We start from the raw sequence: 24,073 nt of genomic DNA on the forward strand, positions 1-24,073 counted from the left end.
TGATCATGTCAAAGGCTTTTTGGAAATCGTCCATCCACTTGATAGCGGCATCCTTTTTTAGCAACTTAAAGATGGGCTCGCACGTGGTTGTGAGCTGAGCAATGAACCTACTGATGTAATTCAACCTCCCGAGCAAACTCATGACTTCCTTTTTGTTCTTCGGGGTTTGCAAATCTCGAATGGATTTTATCTTAGATAGATCCAGTTCAATGCCTCTTCGGCTTACTATAAAACCGAGGAGTTTCCCAGATGGAACCCCAAATGCACACTTGGCTGGATTAAGCTTAAGGTCATACCTTCGAAGCCGTTCGAAGAACTTTATCAAATCGCATACGTGATCAGCCTGTGTGTTTGATTTTATAATGACATCATCGACATATACTTCAATCTTTTTATGCATCATGTTGTGAAAAATGGTTGTCATAGCCCTCATGTAAATTGCCCCTGCATTCTTTAAACTGAATGGCACGACCCTGTAACAATAAGTACCCCATAGAGTGGTGAAAGCGGTTTTTTTGCATCATCTTCACCCATTAGAATTTGGTGGTACCCAGCGTAGCAATCCACGAACGATTGTATCTCATGCTTTGTGCAATTATCTACAAGAATATGGATATTTGGTAAAGGAAAATTATCCTTTTGACTTGCTTTGATCAGGTCCCTATAGTTAACACAGACTCTGGATTTTCCATCCTTCTTCCGCACAAGCACAACATTGGCCACCCAGGTGGTGTATCGGACATCTCTAACCACATTGGAGCTCAATTGCTTCACTATTTCCTCTTTGATTTTGTCACTCACGTCTGTTTTAAATTTTCGTTGCTTTTGTTAGACTAGTGGTAAATCAGGATACATAGAAAGCTTATGAACCACTAGATCGGAACTTAAACCCTACATATCATCGTAAGACCAAGCAAACACATCTCTGTATTCGAATAAAAGTTGAATCAAGGCATCTTTGGTTTTCTGTTTGGTGTGAATGCTTATCTTCGTTTCTTTAATTTCTTCAAGACTTACGATATTAATTGGCTCAAATTCATTGAGGTTGGGCTTAGACTTGTTTTCAAATTGTTCCAACTCTCTTTTTATTTCCTCAACAACCTCATCTTCATCATATTCAACCTCTTGATGCATTATTTCGATATTAGATAGCTTTTTAAGATATGGGAGTGAATTCCTCATGCATGTCATCTTATTAAAGCTGGCATTAACAAAATTGAAATGGAAATAAAATGATAGGAATTAGGAAAAGGAAAATATACAAAACTTAATACGAAACTGAACTGCATTTCATTGAATTCGAAAGGATAGAAGGGTTAACATTAAAATAAAACAATCACACTGGTATGTTTGGATTACAACCTTGAAAGTAACCCAAAATACAAAACAAAAAAAGCTGTAAAAGTAAACTAGCAAAACTACTTCCTTGTGGGGAGAGGAGTTGCTTCCCAGTTGGTGAGCATGGTGTCTGGGTCAATTAGTTGCAAATCGACATGACTAGTGCCTTTACCAGCCTGGATCATATTCACTTCAGAAAATATCTGGCTGAGGCCATGGCAAATTTCATCAATGTTTGCATGTGCCGAGGAATTTTGACCCTCTTGGAGTCATGGCTTGACAAAAGTGTAGAAAATGTGAGGGATAGGTTGTTACAAGATCCATCCATGCTTTTTGCAGTTCTTGGCTTTGTTTTTGTCTGCTTGGGTTAGCCTGAAACCTAAGTCAAAAGTACCATGGTTACTGAACGGAGAAATAAGCACTGAAATTCCTTGCAATGATGCCCCCAAGCCTTTTTCTGGCTCATAACCTTGTCTCAATATAACTGCAGCAACCATTACATATGTGGCAGAAAGACGAGGATGTAGAATGGGCTTTCCTTCCTCAACATGGTCCATATAAACCACTTCGAAAGCTTGATAATCAATGGACTCAGACCCTTCCTTGGCCTCAATACACGGGATTAACGGGTCTTTATAAATGGATGACTCATCTTCACCGTAAATAATAATCTCTTGCATGTCGTATTCGAACTTTACCATCTGATGCAATATGGATGGTACAGCTCGAGCCATATGGATCCACGGCCTTCCAAGAAGAAAGTTATAAGAAGTGTCCATGTCTACTACTTGGAAGACAATTTCAAAGTCAACCGGCCTAATTGTCATGGTGAGGTTGATCTCCCCAATGGTATCTCTCGCTGAGCCATCGAAAGCCCGAATACAAACATTTCTAGGCTGGATTCTGTCTGTGTTGATTTTCATGCCTTGCGAAGTAGAGAGAGGGCATACATCTACACTCTAGCCTCCATCAACCATGACTCGCTTTACATAATGCCCCTCACATTTGATGACCAGGTGAAAAGCCCTATTGTGTCCAACTCCTTCCTCGGGAAGTTCATCATCAGTAAAGGAGATTTTGTTTACCTCGAAAAATCTGTTGGCCATTTTCTCCAACTCATTCACTGTGGTCTTCTCTGAGACATGTGCCTCATTTAAGGTCTTGATTAGTACACGGGCATGCTCTTTTGAGTGTAGGAGCAGAGATAGTAGAGAGATTTGGGTAGGAGTCTTTCTTAGCTATTCAATGATTGAGTAGTCATGAACTTTCATCTTTTTCAAAAAATCTTCTACCTCTTCTTCCATGACAGATTTCTTTATTGGCAATTGTCCTTCTCTGATTTGCTTGGCTTTCCTCAACTCCTTTGTCGAGTAACACCTCCCTGATCGAGCCAAACCTCTAGTTTCCCCCACTTCTTCTATGATTTCGTTACCTTTGTACGACATCACAGTTTTGTTGTAGTTCCAAGAAATAGTTTTTGTATTTGTCACAGGGGGTCGCACGGTAGGTATGATTATGATCGGCTCTGTTATACCCTTTGTACTACCCTGATTCTGCCTTGTGATGGGGTGGCCTCCAAGGACATACAACCTTGGACTTGGAACATTAGAGCGAACTTACAACCTCGTGAGCTTGGGAACAAATAAAGTTACATTTTTTGAACTCGGGGCACCTTTCACGATCAATGGCACATCTCGGCTCGACTCACATCCCGTTTGGTTCCTTTTTGAATTGTTCCCACGGTCATCTCTGCCCGATTAAATGGCTTGCATTCCAGATCTCATCCAATCATTCCTACAAAATGAACATCGTTGTGTGCTGGCAATGGGTTGTTTGTAACATTGGGAGGGTCTTCTCCATTTGTTACCACAATTAACTTTTCAGTGATGAGTCTTTCAATAGCTCTTTTTAGAGTCCAACAATCATCAGTGCTATGCCCTGGGGCACCTGAATGATATTTACATCTAGCATTTGCTTGAAATCCATATGAATCGTGATGCATATGGTGGGGAGCAATGGGTCCAATCACGCCCATCTATTTCAGCTTCTGGAAAAGACTAGAGTATGGCTCAGCCAATGTGGTGAATTTTTCCACCGGCCTCTGCTCTCGACCATAATCCTGCCTGGGACGAGTATTGTAGGGTGCCCGAAACTTTTATTGTTGAGGTTGGGGGGCCCTTGGAGCTGGTGCCCGTACCTGCTGATTGGGAGCCCGAGCATATGATTGAGCATTGAACACTGTATATTGTGGTAGGCCCAAAGAGTATTGAGGAATTGGCGGGGAATAATAATGTCGAGGGTAGCTGGATTGCCCCTGTGGTACTTCTACATATGGGTGAGACGCCCTTCTTTAAACTTCCCTAGATCCAAAAGTCATCAAAGAACCTCCATCTCTCTTTTTCCTATTTGCAAAATTTCCCGACCCATTTTGGATCACTTGAGTGGTGGCTTTGAGGGCAACCTGGCTTACAATCCTGCCAGTCTTTAAGCCATTTTCAGCCATTTCCCCTATCTTGATTGCTTCTGCAAAAGGCCTGCCCATTGCGGACATCATGTTTTGAAAATAATCAGGTTCTTGAGCCTCTAGAAAGACAATGATCAACTCATGATTATCCATGGGTGGCTTAACTCTAGTCGCTTGCTCTCTCCACTTAATGGCACACTCCCTAAAGCTTTCTTTCGGCTTTTTCTTCATATTGGACAAAGAATTATGATCCGACGCAATATCAATGTTGTATTGGAATTGCTTGACAAAGGCCTGGGCCATGTCATCCCAGACATGCCAGTGAGAGATGTTCTGGTCAATGAACCATTCAGAGACTACCCCTATAAGACTTTCTCCAATATATGCTATCAATAATTCTTCTCTTTTGCCTGCATCCCTCAGCTGGTTGCAGTACCTTTTCAAGTAGGCAATAGGGTTGCCGTGTATAATACTTCTCGAATTTTGGGGTCTTGAAACCTGGTGGCAAATGGATGTGAGGGAACATACACAGATCATTGAACGAGACACTTTTGTGACCACCTATTCCATGTATGTTCTTTATGTTTTGTTCAAGAGTTTTCACTTTCCCGGTCATCTCATCCGGCTCACTTATCTTTGCAGGATTTTCATTTTTCACCGGTGACTCGTACTGAAGAGTCTGATTGTAGGGAGCTGAGGCCCTGAAAGCCATATTTGGGGAGTAGTATTGGCCATCATAATCCTGAGGTAGTGGCTCGTTGTTGGGCCTCATCACAAGTGGTGGCGGTGGTATTGTATATACCAATGCGCCAGACACAACTAGAGGGGTATTCCTAAACGGTGCGACTGGAGGTCGCATATTAGAGGTACTGGGGGCAGCATAGAGGCTGTAGTTTGGCACATACCCTGGTGGTAGAATGGGATTACTCGTTACATAGAGAGGTGTTTGAGTAGCCTGGGGTATTGTGAAGTTCCCTCTGAAGGACCCTGGGGTGGAGGTCGACCGGAAACCCAAGCTTGATATACATCTAAGAGCTGTTGTCTCAATTTTCTTATTTCTTCCAACTCTTGCTCAACTGACTGACCCTGCAGATTCTCACTAACCAACTCGATTTCATCGCTGTTATCCATTACTACTGGTCCCTTAGATCATGTGAAGTAATGATGTGTTGCTAGATTCACCACAAACCAAATACCTTAAACTTACTGTAAGAGACAACAAATATGTTAGGGTTAGGCATTTTATAGATATGAATTACACATAACAAGCCATGCTCCTAACATCATCACCATTTCTAAAATGCTTTTTGGAAAGCTTTATGTTTCATTCCGGCTTATCAAGTTGCTTCTTATTGGCGCCTCCCCCCCCCCTTTTTTTACGCTCCCCTCATTTTGATCACAACTTACATTCATTGAAAAATATTTTGATCGAACCTTTTATAGGTTGCATACGTATCATGTCACTGCATGAATCATATCATTACGTAGTTTAAGGATGCAAGACACTTGATTGAATTTTTTTTTCTAAAACAAACACACACAACATTTCAAAAAAATAAAAGCTTTGTCGATTTTCAATATATATTTTTGTTTTTGGTACAAGACGTTGAAACAAAATGCGCAAAGAAAACTACAACAGATTCGGCTGGATTGAAACAAAACTCCACAAAACCAAAGCCACACACAGACCCCTCATAGACTAAAAAATAAAAATACACCTACTAAAACATCTTAAAAAAAAGTGAATGCAACAAAGACTCCAAATTTGCAGACTATCCACTTGACATCATCTTTGTTGGGGCGCTCCCTGTCCCAATTGGTTGGACATATCTTTGTACAAGGCCTCCAGATCTGTAGCAATGTGGCGAGCGAGGTTGATTGCGGATTCGATAAATATTTTCTTATTCATTTTCTCATAATCTGTGCACCCTAGAGCAGTGTACTCGGCTATCTCAAGTATCCTTCTCTTAACATTCTCTTGGAACGCAAACATACCATCGATTTGCAGCCGATGGGCATCGGCCAAATACAGTGCATCTGCCTCGCGGTCCAATTCCTTTGTTTCATGTCTTCGGTCAAATCATTTTTGTAGGCGACCTATTACCTCATGATAGTGACATTTCTCCGTCTCGAATTCGGCTAGTTGGTGATTCTTAATTGACTCGAACTTCTCATTCTGGATATCAAACTCCATTTGTTGTTGGTGCATTGCTTCGTCAACAATGCTCAAATCTTCTTGCAACTTATGTATTTCAGCATTTTTGTTCGCCCCAACTCTTTTGACTAAACCATTCGTGTTTGCCAGTTCTACTTGTAAGCGGGCTACCTCATTTTTAGCTAGCTTTAGATCTTTATCTATGACCCTCAAGGCAAATTGATAATCTTTCCCAACATTTAAACGAATCTGCGCAACTTCTGCTTGATGTTGTGCTTGTTTTTTGGCTATGGTCATCTGAGCATGCTCCAATTCCTCTTTCAGCTTTTCTATAGTTCTTTGATCATTTCTCCTCCTGTTCGACCCCTCAGGCCTATCTCTAAGCGACAAAGGATCATGAAACCAAGTAACATATTCAGGGATCACATCTCCATGATCTCGATCTTTTACCATCTCATTCAACTCCGAGACTTTACTCGCATACCAAATTTTCATAATTTCCTCTTTGTCATGAGGTTGATCTTTACCAAAATCATAACAGAACTTGCTCATATCTCGTGTTGGTGGCATCTCCTGTCGTCGTGCAAACTGGCGCATTACTCGAAGTGGAGCATAGGACTGAACACCATCCAATCCTATGAGTACCAAATAAGACTGGTATGCAGATTCACAAATGACCTCTTTAGAGGAAAACCAATCGTAATTCCAAGCGATCTGTTTGACAGACAACGTAAGAAGCAGTTCTTTCCAAGAGTCAATCCTTTCTGGTAAGTCACATTCGTCAATTCTTTTCTGGTGATCATAAGTGTGATTAGGCCAGAGCTCACTAAAATTGGTGATCGTAGGATGACGATAAAAATGCTCCAAAAACCATATCTGTAACAAAATATTGCAGCCATCAAAGTTTTGTGTGCCCAATTGACATCTAGTTAAAGTATGAAAAATGGAAGAACGAATCATAGGGACCAAGGTATAATCATCCCCTTTTGAGGTCAAAGCCTCAACTATACCTGCCATGCGGATGTCAATATGTCCTTCCCTTTCCGAAAAAACTACACGCCCCAAAAAAGCAACCATAAATGCAAACCTTCTGTGTATCTTCCATGTTTCCTTGTCTTCCTTTGATTTCAATTTTCCCACATTTCTTTCGAAATTGCATTCTAGGCCGTACAAGTGAAACAAAAATCCCAGCTTAACACACTTGCCTTAAACTTTCATATTATCCATAATTTATGTTCAAGAGTTTCATAAACTTACTCTCATTCACATTTTACGGTACTATGGGCCTTTGCCGGCGAAGATTATGGCCCCACCCCTGGAAATCAGCGATTTCCTCCAAGGTCGGAGTCATTTCACAGTCAGTAAAAGGGAGCATATTGTTTTTAGGATCCCAATGTGAAATCAAAGCTTCGATCACATCCCTCCTTGGTTGGATCGTCATCATGTGAACCAAATGTCCCGAGTACTTCTTTATCTGGTTTCGTTCATATTCCTTAAAATTTCTCCACCAATCCCACAACAATTGTGGTATCTGATCAACAATAAGAAAATTTGGTGTCCCTTCTGTTCATTCACTAGTTGAGTACTTCCTCCTGTCAGATAGAAGCTTTTCAAAGGAGTTTTCACTTCCTCAATTAAGGGCATTCTAGTTCGACATGCTACCTTCTCGATGTATCGATTCTTGGTAGACAAGGCTGGTTTAGATCGAGACGCCCACCTTTCGGTCCGGGGCTGAAGTTTTCTCTTTCTGTCGGAAAACGAGCTTCTGGCAAAACATCGGGAGGGAGTGCTACTGCTTCCTTAATTCATCAATTCCCATCTATGAAAGGGATCCAATTCGGTATCTTGCGTACGAATTCATGTTGTCAACGAGGATCTTAGCCCCTTTCCTTGTTGTTTTCCCGTAAAATGAAAAAAAAGGAATGCCTTTAAGTGAGAGCAGAATGTAGGAACGAAGCTTCCCGGAGTCCATCGATTCATTCCCAATCCCATCCCGTTCTCTCACCAACTTGAATAGCTTATTTTCCTTCTCAACTCAAGGTGATCTAAATATCATGTCTACGACCCTCACCTCCCCGGAAAGCGCCTTCGTTCCGCATCAATTGTACAATAAAATATATCTCGATTGGACTAAGGAAGAACAAAAAATCTTCGCTCGATGATTATTTAGTTTCTCCTGTTACCTTGTTTCAAAGCTAGCGCCCCTGCTCTTTCTATGAGTTGGCTACTCCGTTGTACGCTATCTTTCTCTTCACACCTGGCCACCCCGGTTCCTTTCTGCTTTTTTTCTTGCTACGGGATTAGCCTGTTTGGCGTGGTTTGTTACCTAAAAACACCATCCTTTCTTATTGGCGTTAGGGAAAAGTCGAATTTCTTTTTTAATCCCTGGGGAGTTTCACGCTCGAGACCAATCACCTCTTTTCAGACTTACCTCTCTCCCCACTCATGGTGCACCTGTTTATCCGGACACGGAGTTAGGTTTTAATCAAATATACCATTGGCACAAAAATTCCGATTTCTCGGGTTTGACTCTAAAAAACAAAAATAAAATGAAAAATAAAAACCAAATTGTGGGACAAAAAAAGTTAAATTAGTAATATAGTCATTAAATAAAAAATAAATAAAAGGCCCAAATGAATTTTTTTTTGAAAGAAATTATTTTTTTTTCTAAGGAATGATTTCTAAAAAGGAATTAAGGAAAAGGAGAATATGTTTGGATTCTTCTTCTTTTTTTTGGGGGGGGGGGTGGGGGAAATTGGGGGCTGAAACATATGAGGTTTGCCTACGTATCTCACATCCGGTGAGAATCAGACTCGCGTAGTTCGGTGAACTAACTATTTATTCTTTTTGGTTTTTATTCTTAGAAAAATTAATCTTTACACCAGACCACTACAAGATTTCAGTAAAAAAAGGGGGGTTATTTGTACCAAACTAGGAGAATATTTTTTTTTTCAAATTATACTAAGCTAATTTTCTAAAGCCGGTCAACAATAGAAACAAGCCTTCCAAATGATGTAACAAGTAGTACATAAGTGGACATGCTGGTCTCAAAGAGGATATCTGTCTTATATGGACCCGGCCCCTGTGCCGAGCTTCGCTAAGTCGAATGATGCAAAATAAAACTATCTTACTAGGGATAATCAGGCATGTGGCTTATTCTTCTAGGTTTTTTAAATTCTAAAGGAGATGGTATCTAGACCTGGCTTACCCGGGTGGACAACCCGAGCCGAGGAGCGTCAAGAATCACCAGTAATAGAACAACACTGGCTAGCTAACGTGTGTGATTAAATCATTCACCAGAAGCTGGTAGGCTAACTGGCTTTATCTCAAGACAGAAATTTTGTGATGCTGGTAGGCAAACACAACATAACTACCTATCAGAAGACTCAGAGGGGTGCGAGAGAGGATACTATTTATATCACAGTTCAAATAAATATTAAAGTGGTAAATAATCGACAAATAGCATATTATGCTCCCAAACACAATAATATGCAAGACATGATGAAAGCCAAACAAAAGCAATATACAAAGCTCAATTTTTTATTAATATTCCCCAGCAGAGTCACCAGAGCTGTCACACCCTTTTTTACCCCCCCCCCCCAAAGATAATGTCAGTTATGGATTGTGGGTTAAAGAACTTTTCCAATTAAAGTGATAAATTTGAAATAGGGATTATTTTATTTACAGAGTCGCCACTTGGAATTGATTTTTGCCGGTGTTCCAAGTTACCTTTTATTTGAATCCTTATTCAAAGGAAGGTTTGACTCTATTATTATTGGTCTGTGAAAATAAAGTTCGGGTAAGGAATTCTATTGACCGGAAAAAAGGTGTAAGGCATTCTCCGAGTCCCGTGGTTCTATCACAGTCGTTTTATTGACTATATTTGACTTATATTATTTTGGATAACTTGTGTTTTATTGGATCTCATGTTTTACGTATGTCTGTTTTTATTGCTTGATTAAAATTATGAAAAAAGTTATCTTGAAATAAGTTACACGTACTAATGTTTATTTTGCTACGTATCACAATTATGCCACGGAGACCATACACATAGCCATGATATTTAATTATCTAAAGCTCACCTAAATAAACTAGTGCACTTGAATTATTTTCCTAAACTAATTTAAGATTATTGTAAGGCCAAGAGTTATTGAATTGTTTGTGGAAAAAGTGTATGATTTTAGATATTTGAATAAATAAACTATCATATACCAATACCCTACATCCTAACAATTAAAGCCTAAACTTATTAGTATCCAAATCTTCCAAACTTTTAGCAAGTTTAAATACTATATTTTCATAAACATGATTAAGCATATAACATTTAAGGATTGATTTACGTTATTATTTATAAAATTTAAAGATAAAAAATAGAGGGAAAAATAAACCTTTGAATGCAAGATTTCCAATTAAATGAGTCTCCAAAAATATGTACAATAACTCAGATGAACACCGAACAAGCATAAGCGAAGATGATCATCAAAGCCGGTGAACAGAGCTCCAACAGAATCCTCGACCTCGACTGTTAACACCACTCTTTGGCGTGTAAAAAGGAATATTTTGAAGTATTTTTATTGGCTTTTGGGGTGTTGAATTGCTGGAAATTTTCGAAAGAAAGAGGAAGAAAGAATAACACGAGTAGAAATTGTCGTAGCGTAGAAGAAGAAAAAATTTGTTTCTCCCAATTCTCTCCTCTCTTTTCTCTCCTTTTTTTTCTTCTTTCTCCACAAATTTTCTCTTCTATTTATAGCAAAATTTTTCGATTTTTTTTAGATTTGTTTTAAAATATTTTATTATTTTATTATTTTTTAATTAAAAAAAATTCTACTTACAATTTGCTTTTCTTTTTTTTATAAAAAGAAATCCACCTTTATTTACTTTTATTTTTTTAAAATTCCAACTTTAATTACTTTTATCTTATCTCACTTTTTTTGACTTTTTAAAAGAGGATTCCACTTATTTTACTTTTCTTAAAAAAAATCCACTTTCTTTTGCTTTTCTTTTAAAAATTCTACTTTCTTTTACTTTAAAGTTTTTTTAATTTTCAGCTACTTTTATATTTATTTTTTAATTCCAACTTTCTTTGCTTTTTATTTTTTTAAAATTTTTACAAAACTTTGCTTTTATTTTTCTAATTTTCCACTTTCTTTTACTTCTTAAAAAAGAATTCCACCTACTTTTACTTTTATTATTATTTTTAATTCAATACTTCCCTTTTTCTTATTTTTTAAATCTCCCCAAAATAAATTATTATTTTTCGGATTTTTTTATTATTTTAAAATAAAAATAAAAATAAAATAATATTAATAGTTATAGTGATGATTCACCTTTTAAAATTTTCTATTTTTACCCTATAATAAAAGTGTAACAAAGCTAAAAATTATAGGTTAAAACCCTTAACATAGAAGAAGTGACAAAAAAATTTAAATATTATCAAAAATTAATTGCTCACAGTATATATTTGACTAAACCAAAAAAAAGTCACACTCGACTAAAACAAAATGGTGCATACGTATATATTTGAAACACCTCTTTGATGTGTTCCTTTATCGAATTGTTTAGTTATGTGATACGTAGAACCTCTCGTTAGAATGAAATTAGTGCAGTTGTTTCCGGATAGAAACATAGTTGATCGATATATTTATATTTCATGTATATATTCGAAAATATCCGGAGATTTTGCACCACAAAATAGAAAAAATAGCAGAATCAAGCACTGCCTAGGCTAGTCTATTATGTGTACCAGCCTACATACTATATACTAGTAGGGTTAGCCCGGGCTTTGCCTGGGCCCAAGATGAACAACCTTAACGTAAGTGAGTAAGGATAATATTGAGTGGATGAGTTTTCATTTTAGATCTTGATAGTAAATTTTTTTTTTTTTGAGAGTAAATTTATTAGTACTAAGCTAAGCTTGTATATTATTTTATATAGGTATGCAGTTGTGATTTCACTGTTGGATTAGAGCTACAGTGAAACGCTTTGAAGTTTTGGAGGAATGATGAAAACATAAATGTATATATAATAGGAGCTACTTGGATTTACCAGATTATTCAAAGAGTTAGTTTGCATAGCTAATAGTAAACAATTCATGAAAATTTGCGTAGTTGTTTATACAAAATGCGGAGAATTGTACTTACCAAAATTTGCCTTGATAAAAGTCAGTTTGTTTAGATATTTATACAAAATGTGAAACATTGTACTGCAGTAAACAGTTCACGAAAATCTACGTACTTATTAACACAAAATGTGGAAGATTATACTGTAGTATAACAACACAACCAAAATCTGGCTTAAATGCAAGGAGTCAAAGACCATTGAGGCGATCTTTGTTGCGCTTCAAATCTGATGAGGCATCTGTATCAACTTCAAATTGAGAGTTAAGTGTAAAAGAGTAGTTGAGAATACGTAATTTGGACCAAGAATTGTAAAGACATTGGACATAGATTTTGTTTTGAATTGTTCGAAAATTCTAAAATTATAGTATAGCGCGAGCAACATAGCCTTTATCGTATAAGAAAAATAACATTGTTAAATCTCCCCTTGTAAAGGCACAAAAACATAAAATTAAAATAAATGTACATTTTAAAACTCATTCTCTCAATTAAATTTAAAATTATGGATCTGGCAGCGATTGATGCCTAACTCTATGAATAAAGGTGAAATCCCTCATATATTGGTTCTCTTTAGCTGTACATCTATATTGTATGCTTTAGAGTGAATCAAATACCACTATACAAAGTACTCCCACCAAGCTAAGTTAAAACATTATGTTCCTTTTATTTTCTTATCTGATGCATAGAAATTGATAGCAGTAAATGTAACTGTTCATTAAGTAACCTAAAAGCAGACAACAGACTCTTAAAAACAAAATATGGCCTATCAAGAATTAATTTCTAACCTTGATTATTTTTGCGAATGAGTTGTTGATTGTACGTTTGGTTTTTTTTTTTGGATTTTCATTTTGTGTTGATGGACTGCGATCTGCTTCTTCAGAAGTACTAATTAATACTAGCTTTCTTTTACTTCCCTTGGCAATAGTAGCTGATGTTGAAGATTGTGCCAGGTCGAAGACAGTCTGTTTCTGCATGTATGATGAGATGATAAAAGTACCTGGTGATCTATCCGGTGTTCTGAGTAGTGATTTCTGTAAACGAATTTTGAACATCTTGTCTAACAGGTGCTCTCTGATATGCTCAACATGTAACACTTGTTTCTATGGAAAAAAGTTTGCCACAGAATTAGCAAAGTGAGGATTTTAAATTAATTTCGACTGATGCAAAATGATTCTAGAGTTGTTAATATATGAACCTTGACAATAGTAGTTTCGTATATTTGGCCTGCTATCAGTGAAAACATTCTTTCAGCTAATTTATTTGACACTACAACTGTTATTGTTCCGCTCCCGTCTGTGATGTCAACTTCAAATTCACATCTACAATATTGTGTTTGTCCGATGATAAAGTTTTAGCTATTAGATGTTGTTAGTCATAGTATGTCAATGGTAAGAGCTGTTATTACTTTGGAATCAACATTCTCTATAGTTTGTAGTTGATACAGAGAACTTTCTTTTTTTGCTTGATTCGTGCTAGATGTTGATACTCAGAGCATAGAAGTACGAAGAAAAACTGGAATTCACTTGGCAACGATATTTCTCCTTCAACATAGAAAATGCGTGCCTGTTGAGAAAATAATAAGAAGAAACTACTTCGTAATTATGACATAGAATAACTCGCAAGAGGCTATTTCTAATCCGATATAGAAGCAAAAGAACAATCGATGCGAAGCCTGAGTCATATGTTTTAATATACTCACGGTGGACTATGAATGAATGCTTGAAATGGGAACTATTTCATCTTCAAAAGATGCAACATTTAATGTCGAAGGCGATTCTAATGTACTTTTGAGAGTGTATTCAATTAGCATCTGCTTGTTGTCCTTTGCCCTGCGATGTACTAGTAGATATTGTGAGTTTTTTGGTATAATATGGTATTAAATAATGGAATGTATTCGTGTGCAAATAAAACCCGTTTCATACTAATTCACAAAGGGTCGATTAATATTGAGGAGTTGAACCTTGTTGTTAATCGGACCTCTGCATATACTTATTAATGAATAAAGCTGAACATTAATTAATGTACATGTGTGATTTAAAGTTACTTGTGAATACCTTGTTTAAATTTAGAAATAGCTATTCGTTTTGCAACAATGACAGGATATCTATGTAGTTGTTGCATTAGTTCAGCTCCATCATTATCAGCCAATTCTCCCCATATAATAAATTAAAACGTTTTTTCCTATGAAATTAAGGATGCAGTGTTAAATACATATTTTGTTGTTAGAGGTAGTTAAAGTGTATATTACTTACTTGTCGTCTATGGGAATAGCCTCTTGAAATCTTACGTTTTTGCTCCCTTGATATTTCATGGTACCGTAATTTGACACAACTGCCACCAGGTCTGATTTGGAAAAATATATGCGTATAAAAGTAGGATGCAATTATTTAAATTTGATAATGAAGAAGCACGGTTTTTTTACAGGAAAAAAATGAAATTGTATAAAGTCATATTTGTTTACCGAATTCATCGCCTGGAATCTGTTTCTCGATATCGGCAAAGGACACCATGTTTAATCTCGTAGGCAACGGTAACATTGATTCTTCTTCATTGTTCCCTTTTCTATGTTAATACCTGCATATACCCTGATGCTAATCGTGATTCACGTATTTTCCTGGTTATGTCCTCTAATTTCAAGTGGTAAAACTGAGTGGTGAAATAAAGTTAAATCTTATAGAAGGAAAGAATATAAATAAACATGGATGTCATATGTTATATTTTATTAAAAGCTCTAGAAATTTTAAATCGTGACTTGAACAAAACTTAGCTTTAAGAAAATTAAAAAGTATAAGATGAATGGAGTACGTTGATTTTTTTGTTAAAACTTGCAGTGTAGCTGAAGAGTGAAAAACTGTGAAGGAAGAAGGGAAGCAGAAGATTATTTAGAGAGCTCAAGTTTATGCTGTCACTGTTAAAGAAAATTAGGCCATGCTGTGCATGTGTTAAAAAAATTTACAGGTGTTGGTCTTGAATTGTAGGTGTAAGCTAAAATTTTATCTTGAAATGAGTTACGTGTCACCGCAGTTAGTGGATTAAGAATCCATAGCCAGCAATTAAATTATGGCATTATATCATATTAATGTAGATAGGCGACTGTTGATACAAATCAAAAGGTCATTACATAATGCAGTGAAAAAAAGAAGGGTATAGTGAAGGCAGTGAAATATTTATGAAGGAACTACAATCAAATTTCTCTATAATAGCCTCATTTATTTTGGATGTTATAACAAAATGCTATTATAGAGAATATATATTATAACATAATATGAAAATTGGTTCCGTAAAAGCTTGACTTTTTTTCTTTTGGCTACTCAAGTTGTTTCGTTATAGCGTTGTAGACGTATATACCGATAGACGAAATCAGAGGCGGAGCCAGAATTTCAAGTTTATGGGTTCGGAGTTTTCATTGCTAAAAGTTGCTGGATTCTAAATTAATTATTTATATATATTCAATGGATTTTGTAAGACAAACACAGGGTTCGAATCAAAGTTACCACATTCGGCCGAACCCGATCCCGATACTCTAGCTCCGTCACTGGACGAAATATTAATTAAAGCAGAAAATAACATAAATTGGTCTTTGTCTGGGCACAACGTGAAGAAATTTATATCGTTTGGTTATACAATATGTGTGTTAGCCATTCTGACGATAACCTTCGTTGAACAATTGTGTTAGTGCTACTCTTTTGGTAACCTGTAGTTTAAACATGTCCTACTCTATTCAACGATGAGAGGATCGACTTCATTCAAGTAAACCATATAGATTTAATGATATCAACATCATCAGTATGTGTGCAATTTATAGCATAACACGCTGCTAATGTTATATGTTGTGAGGAATCATGATTGTATCTGTCAAGACCAATGCCACAATTTACAAATGAATTCGCCTCAAATGTGTGATGACCACCTGCTTTTAATTGAATTCAGTGTCTCCAAGGACTTGAAAACCTCATTTATCATCACCTTGATTTGCGTGTGCAGTCCGGGCGTGTAGCCGGAAGCTTAAATATGAAAATCTGTGAAAAATGCTAAGTTTTGATTATAAAATGAGTAAATTTGACTTCGGTCAACATTTTGGGTAAACGGATCCGGACCCTTGATCCGATGATCCCGGAGGGTCCGTAGGAAAATATGGGACTTGGGCGTATACCCGGAATCGAATTCCGAGATCCCAAACCCGAGAAATGAATTTTTAAGTGAAATTATTTTCTGAAATTGTTTAAGAAAATTTGAAATGAAATTTGATTAGAACATGATGGTATCCGGCCCGTATTTTAGTTCTGGCACCCGGTACATGTCTTATATATGATTTAAGATATTTCTGTAAAATTTGGTGAAAAACGCATGTCGTTTGACGTGTTTCGGCCTAATTTGCAAAAGTTGAGGTTTAAGAAGTTTTGAAATATTTCTTTGATTTTGAGGTTTAATTCGTTGTTTATGATGTTATTTTGACGATTTGATCGCATGGATAAGTTTGTATGAAGTTGTTGAGTTAGTACGTGTATTTGGTTAGGAGCCCCGAGGGCTCGGGTGTGATTCAGATGTGTTTCGGAAGGTTTCGGACTTAGAAAATGTTGTAGATTTTTCAGCTGTTGGATTTATGATGCCTCCTTCTTCGCGTTTGTGGGAGTACCCACGCGGCCAAGCGAATGTGAAGGCCAAGTGGCCTGGGCAGGGGGTGGGGCAACTACCCTACGGTAACGCGACCTGTTGGATGCGAATGCGAGGGCTCGGGGAGATTACTCTCCGCGAACGCGAGCCCGTGTACGCAAACGCGGAGGCTTATCCAGCCTGACCATCGCGAACGCGTAGGATCAGTTGTGAACGCGTAGGGCATTTTCGCCCAGTGATTTTTTAAAAGCCAAAAACAGAACACTTTCGGGATTTCATAAAACTCTTCTTCTCCAAAGCCCTTAGGCGACTTTTGAAGCAATTCTTCACCATAATCTCCTAGGTAAGTAATCTTTAACTTGTTTTCTTCATTTTACATCTACACCCACTAGATTTATAGGCCTAAAACATGTGATTAAGGGTAGAAAGTAGGGATTTGTGTAAAGTTAGGGCTTTTTGGTTTATTGGGATTTAGACCTCGTTTTGGGGTTGGATTTGAAAGTAAATTATATATTCGGGCTCGTAGGTGAATGGGTGATTGGGTTTTGGTCCGAAACTCGTATTTTGACCAAGCGGGCCCGAGGTCGATTTTCGGGTTTTTGGGAAGAATGATTGGAAAGCTATAATTAGGCGTTTGATTCGAATATTTTATCATTTATTGATATTATGAAGTCATTTATGTATAGATACAATTGATTTGGAGCCAAATTCGAGAGGAAAAGCGGTAATTGAGGATTGAGTTTGCCGTTGAAGTTGAGGTAAGTGTTCGGTGTAACCTTAGCTTGAGGTATTAGGAGTTGAGTCATATTTGCTACCTGTTTCTTGTTGAGTACGACATATAGGCATGGTGACGAGTATCGATACGTTGGTGTCGAGCATGACCATGAGTCTTAAATTGATACTTGTCGTATTCTTGAATAATACTGTGATTGCAATGGCGAGTAAATCCGTGGTATTGAGCAAAGACTTATTTTATTTTTGTAAAAGTTGCTTATGAGTTAGAAACGGTGGTAATGGAGATAATTAGGAGATGAGATGAGATTGGTTATAGCTGATTCTCTCTTGTCGAGACGTATGTACTTGTATTGTTGAGTTCCCTTGCCGGGATTGTGTAATTTATGGTTAAATCCCATGTCGGGACTGTTGTTATGATCACTGTAAGCTGTATATTTGGAACGGGTTGCGCGCCACAATATTTTTATTATTTTATATATATATAGATCGGGTTGCACGCCACAACAAATATATTATATGGATCGGGTTGTACGCCGCAATAGATATTATATTAGATCGGGTTGCACACCGCAACAGATATTGTATTTGATCAGGTTGCACGCTGCAACAACTATATATATATATGGATTAGGTTGCATGCCACAACAGTGTTAAATGATAAGGGATCGGGGCGCGTGTTATTGTATTATTGTAGATACTGTACTATTCTTTCTTATATCTATTTGGTTCTGCTAGGATGATTTGTTTCCCCGAAGCATGTACCCCTTCCCTTTTAAACTGTCTATTACTTATTTATTTTTCCTCCATATATTATATAACTGCACAAATTTATGTGGAGTCAGGTTCTAGCCTCGTCACTACCTCGCCGGGGTTAGGCCAGACACTTACCAGCACATGGGGTCGATTGTGTCGATGCTACACTCTGCACTTATGTGTAGATATTGGAGCAGCATTTGGTCAGTAGCAGTAACTCGGGTGCCAGCCTTCAGTCCACCGAGACACCGAGGTAGCCTTGCAGACGTTCGTAGGCCCAGTGTCTCCTCTATCCTATTTTGTATTCTGTTATCTCATGGATTCGAGACAAACAGTATTATCCTTCTTTCAAACTGTTGTATGTAGCACTCTTAGTGGTCCGTGGATGTTGTGACACCAGGTTCTGGATAGAAGTATGTGTTTGTTTCTAGATATTTTGGTTTCATATTTATTTAAGACTTCCGCTAAATTTTATTTTACGTTGTCATTTAAATGCTTAATCATTGATAATTTAACTGGTTAAACATGTATTTAAATGAAAGAGTTAACGGTTTCTAAGTTTATGGCTTGCCTAGTTTCTACGAGTAGGCGCCATCACGACTCCCGAGGGTGGAAATTCCGGGTCGTGACAAGTTGGCGCCATCACGACTCCCGAGGGTGGAAATTCCGGGTCGTGACAAGTTGGTATTAGAGCTCTAGGTTAATAGGTCTCATGATAAGTAGGATTTTAACATGTTTTATACCCATACTTGCCTGCACTTTGAGTGTAATTTGCTACAAAATAGTCCCAAAATGCTTACAAATTGCGCTTGATTGCAGGTTTGAGCTATAAAGTGACAAATCGTCAAAGATCGGCTCAAATCGGAGTGAAACCTGCTCAAGTGTCAAAGATCATTAAAATAAGGACTGCACCATAGGAGTTCAGAGACTGTGAAACTACAAGTCAAACTCATGCGGCAACGTCCCACTTCATGCGGCCCGCGTCTCACTCATGCGGCCGCACAATCTTGCTATGCGGTCGCGTCCAAGAAGTTCAGAGAGTGTCATATACCAGAAGCAAACCACGCGGCCGCGCTCCACTTTATGTGGCCCGCGTCTCTCTCCATGCGGCCGCACTCTATGGTCACGCGGTCCGCGTCAGTGCAGTTCAGAGAAGCTACCAAAACCATTTATGTGGCCGCACAACAGCTTTGTGCGGTCCGCGCCAGATTTCATGTGGCCGCATTCTAACTTTGTGCGGTCCGCATCACCATCTTCAGAGAGCAAGATTCAGAGGTCAAGCAAACCAGTGCGGCCGCGTACCAACTTTGTGCGGTCCGCACTAACCCCGCCGGGGCATTTTTGTCCACTTTTTCTAGCCCACTATAAATAGAACATTTTATCATTTTTAGGTTAAGTTTGGTACATCTGATAGCTGATGCACTCGTGAGACTTATGTTTTGGCCTATTTTGGGCATTTTTAGCTTGGTTTCATCATAGATTATTGTAGTTTAACATTAGCAATTAATTAATATGGTTGTTTCATCTTCTATTTCTTCAGTTTCTTCTTTAATTATGTCTAGCTGAACCCATTATCTAGGGTTGTGACTCAACCCTAGTGTGGGTAATTAATGGGTATTTGTTATTTGGGTTAATTTTATGGTTTAATTAAGGATTGATAGTTGCAAACATTGATTCTAGCTTAGTGGGTCTTGACTCTTCTTGAGAAAGAGAGTCTATGACCCCAAAATTGACCCAACAAGGAATTAGGGTGGACCCATGAGAAATGGTAGTCCCAATTAACGGGTTAAACCTCGAGAGAGTAATCACCCTACCTGAACCCTAGTTGCTTGGTCTAATTGGCCTATCCAATTGGTCTCGAGAGAGTCCATTAGGCAAAATCGCTCTCTCTACCGAGAGGTGTGAGAGTGGGTACAATTGAGCAACGGTTATAACATTTATCCCAAATATGTAAATCTATTATTAGTAGTCTCTACCCGCTAGTTAACCACCTAGGTGATGCCACGACCCTAGTGCCTTTCTCTATATTAATCACAACTTAGAACATATCCCTTTAGCATAAATTAGCTTAAACTTGTAGTTGATAATAGTAGTTATTAAACAAAAATCCAAAAAAAATGTTAGAAGTACAATTAGGAGCAAACACGCATTCCTAGTTTGAACAAATACGCAACTCCATTCCAAGCTCCCTGTGGAAATTGACCCCGATACCGTTATTCGGGTAAAAGTCTTAGCGCCCGCTCTTCCTACCGTTGTGTAAGATTGAGTTTGCTGCGATCACTTTTTGGCATCGTTGACGGAGAGCTTATAGTGTTGACTATTTGTGTAGCTAGTTTTGTGTTTTGCTTCTCTTTCCTTCTTTTTACTAATTTTATTTGTGTCAATTCACTCAGGTACACATGGCTTTAAACGCAAATGACCCTTTTGGGAATGTGGTCGTGGGGGAGGAGGTTGAGGATCTAGAACAAGAAGATGTATCACCTCAAGCTCCTAGGAGAGGTTGAAATGCCAATGCAAATGAGAATATACCATACCCTCCTCCACCTTCACCAAGAGTGGCACCAAGAGTTCTACCCAATCAAGGGTATGCAAGTGCAATAGTTCCTTCCCGAATCCGGGCAGGGAACTTCCAGATGACAAATGTGATGCTCACCTTGCTCGAACAACGAGGTTATTTCACGGGGGCCGCTGATCAGAATAATTATAAACACTTGAAAGGCTTCATGGATACTTGTTGGAGTAGCAAGCAGACAAATGTTTCGGAGGATGCATTGAGACTTCGACTTTTCCTGTTCTCACTTCGGGGGAAGGCGTTAGATTGGTTGGAGAGGCTCCCCAATCATTCCATCACTACATGGGATGAGTTGGCGGACAAGTTCATCACTAAGTTTTTCTCTCCAAGTCACATGGCGACTCCACGAGACGAGATTCTAGCCTTCAAGCAAGAGCCGACTGAACCATTACACGAGATATGGGAGAGGTTTAGAACAATGGTGAAAGAGTTCCCTAACAATGATATGAATGATATGATGATCCAACAAACATTTTATAGGGGCATCAACACACCCAACCAATGTATTGTGAACCAACCGGCGGGAGGAAATTTTATGAAGCTTCCTTACAATGAAGCTTGTGATGTGTTAGATGAGATGTCCGACACATCATCGGCATGGCAAAGCCGGGCTAATGTTCCTCAAGGTGATCCTAACGTCATACATTTGCATAAGTAGTTACATGATCACGGCCAAGCCATTGCCGAACTTACAACAACAATGAATCAGTTGGCTAAAGCGCAGTTACAACAAGTTTAAAACCCGCGCCAAGTCAACGCCATGGAAGGAGTGAATATGATGAAAAGGAGGCAAAAAGGGCAACAACCTCAAGGAAATTTTGATAAATATGATGATGGTGGTGGCTATTCGAATGAATGCTATGATGATCAAAGTGAGGAAGTCCAATACGTCAACAACTACCAAGGGAATAGAGGTAATAAAGGGAACCAACAATGGAGACCCCAAGGAAATTGGGGAATTCAACAAGGTGGTAATTGGAACTATAACAACAACCAAGGAGGAAATTGGGGGAACAACAATTCGGGCAATCAAGGGAATTGGAGCGGAAACAACAACAACAATTGGAACAACAACAATGTTCAAGGTGGGTGGAATAACAATGGTGGTCAAGGAAATCGGGGGCAAGGCTTTCAAAGGCCTCCGATGTTTCAACAACCGAACAACCCGCCGCCGTTTCAATCTCAAGGGTCTAGTTCTCCGGGAAATGAATTTGGTAGAATTGAAGTTATGTTTGAGCAAATGATGAAGAATAACAAAGACTCCGAAGCTCAATTGGCCTCCCACAACACTTCTATCCGTAACTTGGAAGTACAACTTGGCCAAATTTCTCAGTCTTTAAATACTCGCCCAAAGGGTGCTCTACTAAGTGATACGGTAGTAAACCCCAAGGGTGGGCACAATAATCATGTGATGTCGGTGACAACGCGAAGTGGAATAGGCGGTGATATGCATGCCTTAAGAGGAAACCAAGTTATGGTGGATGAAGATGAGTTACGAAATAATGAAATGCCTTTGGTGGTTGAATATGTAGTTGAACCAAGTGTGAGAGATGATGTGTAGATTGATATTCATGAGGTTTAGGAGGAGACACAAGAGGCCGTGAACCCGACTAGGGAACACGTGATTGATATGCCCGAGCCGGTGGTGCCCAAAGCTAAAGCACCCTTACCTCGGCCTCCTCCGCCCTATCCTCAACGGTTGGCCAAGAAAAAAGGTGACAACAAATTTAAGAAATTCATTGAGATGATGAAGAGTTTGACTATCAATATGCCTTTGGTGGAGGCACTCGAGCAAATGCAGGGGTACACAAAGTTCATGAAGATTTGGTTACAAAAAAGAGATCAATGGAGTGTAAGACAATCAAGATGACCCATCAAGTGAGCGCAATTGTACATTCTATGGCTCCGAAACTTGAGTACCTCGGTGCATTCAATATCCCATGTACTATTGGAAGTGCCGACTTTGCAAAAGCCCTTTGTGACTTGGGGGAAAGTATCAATTTAATTCCATATTCGGTCTTCAAGACCTTGGGAATCGGACAACCTCGTCCAACTTCTATGAGGCTTCAAATGGAGGACCGGTCAATGAAGCGGCCTTTGGGTATTATTGATGATGTCCTTGTTCATGTTGATAAGTTTATATTGCCGGCCGATTTCGTTATCTTGGATTGTGAGGTGGATTTTGAGGTGCCAATTATCTTTGGAAGACCTTTCCTAGCTACTGGGAAGGCTTTGGTAGATGTCGAGGCGGGAGAGTTGACCTTCCGTGTTGGTGATGAAAAGGTGGTGTTCCATGTGTGCAAATATATGAGGCAACCGAATAACACCGAGGTGTGCTCGTTTGTTGACATTGTCATGGCGGTGATAGTGGATGACACAAGCGCAATGGTGAATGTCGAGGACCCACTTGAGGCCGTGCTCTTGAACATGGATGTTGATGATGATGCCAGGAGAGTTGAATATGTAAACGCTTTGCATGGTATGGGCTCGTATTCTTATGAGCCTAGAAAGTTATCCTTGGATCTTGAGAATCGCAAAACACCCCCAACCAAGCCATCTATTGAGGAGCCGCCGGTGTTGGAGTTGAAACCACTTCCTCCTCACCTTAGGTATGAATACTTGGGCCCTAATTTCACTTTGCCTGTTATTCTTTCGTCTTTCTTGACTAACGTGCAGGTTGACGCCACTTTGGCAGTTCTACAAAAGCGCAAGAGGGCGATCGGATGGACATTGGCGGATATTCGGGGTATAAGCCCCACCTTTTTCATGCATAAGATCATATTGGAGGAGGATGCGAGGCCCTCACTTGAACACCAAAGGAGACTCAATGAAGCTATGCAAGAAGTGGTCAAGAAGGAAGTTATCAAGTGGCTTGACGCCGGTGTGGTGTATCCTATTTCTGACAGCTCATGGACTTCTCCGGTGCAATTCATATCGAAGAAGGGCGGGATGACTGTGGTAACCAATGCTAACAATGAGTTGATTCCTACTCGGACGGTGACGGGATGGAGAGTTTGTATGGACTATAGAAAGCTTAACAAGGTGACTCGAAATGATTATTTCCTGTTGCCGTTCCTCGACCGAATGCTTGATCGTCTTGCAGGTCGGTTGTTCTATTGATTTTTAGATGGGTATTCGGGGTACAATCAGATTCTCATCGCCCCGGAAGATCAGGAAAAGACGACCTTTACTTGTCCCTACGGCACATTCGCATTTTCGAGGATGCCGTTTGGATTGTGTAATGCCCCAGCGACCTTTCAACGATGTATGATGGCAATTTTCACCGACATGGAGGAAGATATATTGGAGGTCTTTATGGATGATTT

This window comes from Nicotiana tabacum, chromosome 12 (genome assembly GCF_000715075.1).
Source record: "Nicotiana tabacum cultivar K326 chromosome 12, ASM71507v2, whole genome shotgun sequence".
NCBI classification, from domain to species: Eukaryota; Viridiplantae; Streptophyta; class Magnoliopsida; order Solanales; family Solanaceae; genus Nicotiana; species Nicotiana tabacum.